We start from the raw sequence: 5,853 nt of genomic DNA, 5'->3' as shown, positions 1-5,853 counted from the left end.
ATTATCATTCTATTCAATTTAACCCATAAAGCATATTATGGCAATTTTAAACTTTTGCCCCTAATTTTTCAACATTTTTATAATTTAGTCCTTAGCTCATAAAAATACAAATTTATGCAATTCAATTTCAACCCATCACAATCGAATATCAATTAAGTCCCTAGCAGCCCAAAATTTTCATTTATTTCACAATTTAACCATAAAATTTTCACATTTCACAAATAAATCCCTAATTAACAATTTTACCAAAAATCACGTTACAAATGTTGTTTATCTAACAACAACCATACATTTTTATCTTCAAACAGCAAAATACACCTATATTCATCAATGGCAAAACCATAAACCTTTAAAAATTTTGCAAATTAGTCCCTGGGCTAGCTAGATTAAGTTGCAACAATCTCAAAAATATAGAAATCATTAAAAACGGGACAAAAATCATACCTATTTGAACAAAAATGCCTTGGCTGAACCTTAGCTTCAAAAATGGCTATTTTTTTCTTGTGAAATCAGTTAAAGAAGGAATAGAATGATGATAACTTGTTTTACTTATTTTTAATTATCATTAATTACCAAATTACAAAATTAACCTTGTTATAAATTCATTTAAAACATTCATTTTATGTCCATAATTGTCCATTCACTATACCATGGTCTAATTACCATATAAGGACCTCCATTTTAAAGCTCTATAGCTATTAGACACTTTTAGCTAATAGAACTCAAGTTTTACACTTTACGTGATTTAGTCATTTTTATCAAATTGAGCATTTAAATGATAAAATTTCTTAACGAAATGTAAAAGCCCAATTTTGGTGAAATCTGAACAGTGGTCTCAAGTCCACAAATATGAGCCGAAAAATAAAATTTATTTTTATTTTATTATATGATCTGTATTATATTAGAAATGTCGTGTGAAAATCTTGATAAGAAAATTTTACCGATTATGTGTTTAATTACGGAAATGACTAAATCGCATAAAATGCAAAAGTTGGATTCTAGTAGCTAGAAGGATCAAATAGCTATAGAATTTAAAAATTAAGGTCCTTATATGACAATTAGACCATTAAAGAAAGTATGTATATATTTTGGTATGACTCATCCATGGGAAAATAAAAAAAGGTTAATGACTAAATTGGAAAGATGAAAAGTTTTTAAATGAATTTAATTAAATGAAAAAGAAAATAATTTTCAAATCATCTTCCCCAAATATTTCAATGGAAACCCTAGGAGAGAGGAAGAAGACTTATCAAGCTTATTTGGATCCTGAAAGACCAAACTCGAAGCTAGAACGAGGAAAGAGGAAAATGTCGGATTAGTAGATTTTACGTACACGAACATTGTCGAGGTAAGTTCGTGTAACTAAATTGTATATTTTTTATGCTTGAATTAAATGTTATGTTTGTGAATTGTATAAATGCCATAAATATGTGAAATGATCACATACACGTTAAAGCCCAATAAATGAAAGTGTCCGATCAATTATAATGCTCGACAAATGATAAATGATAAAAATGTTAAATTTTATGCTTGAGTTGAATGTGAAAATTTGGATTGCATAAATGCATAAATATATGAGATTGACCACATGCTTGATAATGCTTGAAAGATGCTAAATTCCATTTGAATAAATGGAAAATCCAATGGATATGTAATTTCCCAAAATGAATAAGGTCCTGCATTTATTGCGGAAGGGATTTAGCTCGGACGAGTAATCCTATCGACCTTATGATAGAAAGGATTTAGCCCGGACGGGTAATCCAGATCAAGCTCTTTAGAGCATATGTCACAAAAAGGATTTAGCCTGGACTAGTAATCCTGTTGTATATGTGTGTGGCTCGAGAGTGTACTCTCTGAAATAGTACCTTATAGGTATCATTAGATATGAATTGACGGATTTTGATTTGTACACCTTGGGTGTACTACATGTGTATCCATCTATGTTCCAAACAAATTCAATGGGTAAAAATCTTGACATGAAAGGACATGAATAAGAAATGAGTTATTACACGTAGTTGTCTGAAATCCATGAAAATGATACTACAAGATAATTGACATATGAAAACATGACATCATGATATTTGTACATGGGATTTTTTTGATGAATATGTTCATCCTTGCTTATAGACTTGTACACTTTGAGTGTACAACTACTCGTGTGACATTGATATTTCGTGTAAAATGTGTAAATTTTTTATATGAAATAATCTGAACTCGAGATGTGTTATATGAAAATATACTTGAGATATAACAATGTGAATTATACATGTTGTGGAAAGCATATCTGCATGGAAACTTGATTATTATTGAGACCATATATGTTTTAGATGTTATTATGGAATATATGACTAACAAGGGTAATGAGGAGATGTGTAGGGCTTGAGGTCAAATTGAATGAATGTGCCTTACATAGTTACCTCGAAATAGAATGAATGGTAAGTTAAGTACCATGTTATATGAACTTACTGAGCATTTTATGCTTGCTTAGTTTTATTTCCTTGTTTTAGAGTATATCAGAAGCTCGTTGGATTGGAAGCTTGACGGAGATCACTCACACTATCCATCGGCCCATGTTGGTACAATATGGTAAAGTAATTATGGTTACAATGGCATGTATAGGTTATATTGGCATGTAAATGTAAATGTAAATGATGCTTGTAGTCTAGCCATTAGAATGGCTAGTAATGAGTTGTTTGATATATTTGTAATGTCAAATTATGATAGCTACATATATGTTAAGTAGTTCGTCAAAATTATTCTAACACACGGATTGAACCAAGGTAAGATGGTAAATATGTATGCATGCAACGATATGCCTTGTTGAATGATGGAAATTACTTAATTTGAATGCTTGGAATGGTTGGATTGTACTTGGTATGTTTTGGTGCAGGAAAATGGTGAATGTAGGTGACAAATAAGGCTAGGAAATGACTTTATTTTGTCCACACAGGTAGACACACGGGCATGTCTCTAGGCCGTATGTGACACACGGTTGAGTACTGATAATACTCTAAAATGACATGTTTTTATATATTAATAATGTGTTTATTTTGAGCTTGAGCCTACTAATTTGAGCTATTTATGTCTTTTTATCTTTTAAGGACTAAATTGGAGGCGAAAAGTAAATTCAAGGGAAAAAGCATCAATTTGGAGATTAAATGGGTTAATATGCAACGTGGGACAAATATGGTGCCAAAAGTGCGAACATGGAAGGCACAAGGACTTAAAAGTAAATAGAAGAGATTTTATTTTGGAAGACTCTATTTTATTTTATTTTATTTATATTAGGATAATTAATATTAAGATAAATATTAGGATTATTTAATTTTAGGATTTTATTTTAATTATCTTTAATTATCTTTAATTAAATGTATTTATCTTTTAGAATTTAATTTAAATTAGACTATCTTCCTAGCATTATAAATAGGGGGTGAAGTGACTCTATTTGGGTGTTCATCTTTTTTGTAAACACTCTCCCCCCTAAAAGTCTTTTGTTCTTTCCATATTTTTTTTCTTTCAATAAAATTTCTTTTTCCATAATTTTATTTACTTTCCCACCATTATCATGAGCCACTAAAACCCTTCTAGCCAAAAGTTGTCAACATTTCCCCAAAAAGGGTTCTTGAGGGCTAAAATCCGTACTTAGCCTTCTCGCCAAGTATTCATCGTTTCTCCACACTACGGGCTGACGCTTCCGCCCATGGCCCTTAAGAAGTAAGCTTCTCAGCATATGCAAAGGCGGCCGCTTTGTATGTTTTGGAAGGATTGCATAGTCGGTTCGTTAACTTATTGCGTCAGAGGTTGGCGAGCCAAAGAGACAAAATGGCGTGGGATTCGCCATTGAGAAGCGTTGATCTAGCATAGATTACTGGCTAGAGTCAGGTTCCCTAAAAATCGTTAGTCTAATCTTTGGAGCTGGTGGTCGTAGGCGTCCTCTTCCTCTATAACTGGCTTACTTGAGTCGAGAAGGATCATCCGAAAGCCAAGGATTGAGCCCAAGGTGGAATGAGACAACTGAAGGCTGGAACTTTCCCATAAGAATTTCTTTTCTCTTAAAACTCTCTTTATTATTTTTATTATTTTCGTAATCATAATTTCAGTAAACTTTAAATTCTGTTTTTATTTTATTTTCGCTTCCAAAATCAATTCTTAAATTTTATTTTTTTTATTTTTTCCAGGAACACAGGTTTTCTTGGGCACGATTCTGCCCAGGATTTCGAAAAACAAGCATTCGTATAATCCGGTCCCTGAGGATTCGACCCTACTTCCCCTTTACTATTTCTTTTTCGCTATTTTACAGGGAATAGGATATTTTTGGTGCTCTCAACGACCGCATCAAGTACATGGATGTGTAGTTAAGCTGTGTGTCCCCTGCATATTAAAAATGAGAAACAAAATTCTCAAAATTGATCACATGGGCAGAGACACGGGCTTGTGTTTCAGCCGTGTGTTCCACATAGCTTAGAACACGGACGTGTGTCTTAGCCATCTGAAACTTGCACCTAATTTCAAATTGAATTAATTAACCACACGACTTGCAGCACGAGCATGTCCCAGGGTCACATGGGCGTGTCCCTTGGACCACACGAGCGTGTGAGCCCTACACCTTGGAAAATTTTTGAAATGTCGCAAAAAATTTTATAAGTTTTCGATTAAGTCCCGATTTGATTCTAATGCTCGTATTGGACCTCGAGGGTCCAATTAAGGGACTTTTTGAATGATCTCAGTAAATGACTAGTAATTTAGATAAATTACTTGTAAAAATGTTCTGAAAGTTCTGGTAATGCTCTAAAACCCTTTTTCGGCAACATATACGGGTTGGGAGTGTTACATGAAATTTTCACACAATCATTCTATCATGTTGTAAACATTAAAATAAAAATAAAATAATTATTTCAACATCAGATTTGTGGTCCCAAAACCACTGTTCCAATTTGACTAAAATCAGACTGTTACAAATACTTAGTTGTGGAAAGCTAAGGTAGTAGAGTAGGAAATTGGGGCCGAACCACTATAAATCATTGTGTTCTTTATTGAATATGTTTTCTTTTCTTCCACAATTTTCTTTAAGGTAAACTCACCTTCCCTCTTGGCGATTTCGAATTGGTCATTTGAACTAAAAATTAGTATTAGAGCTAGCCTCTAAAAATGGTTTAACAACTAAGAGAAGATCTTCAGAGAAGTTCAAACGATCAACAACTCATTCTACAACAATGACATCTACTTCTAGGTCAATTTTCTTTGGTGAGTGTCAACCTATCTCTAAACCTCCTTATTTCAGTGGTGTTATGTATTCTTACTAGAAAACAAGGATGATGTTGTTCATCCAAGCAAATAGTCTTTCCTTATGAGACATTATTATGAATGGTCATTTAATTCTATTCAAACAAGAAGGAAAGATTTTAGTTCAAAAAATAAGTAAGTAATGGAATGAGGAAGATATGAGAAGCATTTTACTCAATGCCAAGACAATGCATATTCTATTTTGTGCACTTGGTCTAGATGAGTATAGTAGAGTTTCGTCTTATTCAAATTCCAAGGAGATATGGGCCAAGTGAAGAAGTCTAAAGTTGGAATCCTTACACTCAACTAAAAAATTTTCAAGATGAAGCCCGAAGAGGATATCAAGGCGATGTCCGATTGGCTTACAATTATCACAAATATAGTAAGGAAGATGCTTCAAAGCTTACCTAAGTCTTGGGAAACCAAAGTGACTACAATTGAAGAGGTAAAGAATTTAGAAATGCTAACTTTAGATGAACTCATCGGCTCTTTGCTTACACGTGAAATGAAACTCAACGAAGGGGTTGAAAAAGAAAAAGTTGTGAAGAAGAAGGTTGGTATTGCTCTAAT

This window comes from Gossypium hirsutum, chromosome A07, assembly GCF_007990345.1.
Source record: "Gossypium hirsutum isolate 1008001.06 chromosome A07, Gossypium_hirsutum_v2.1, whole genome shotgun sequence".
NCBI classification, from domain to species: Eukaryota; Viridiplantae; Streptophyta; class Magnoliopsida; order Malvales; family Malvaceae; genus Gossypium; species Gossypium hirsutum.
The sequence above is the reverse complement of the archived record's forward strand: the minus strand, read 5'-3'. Positions refer to the sequence as shown.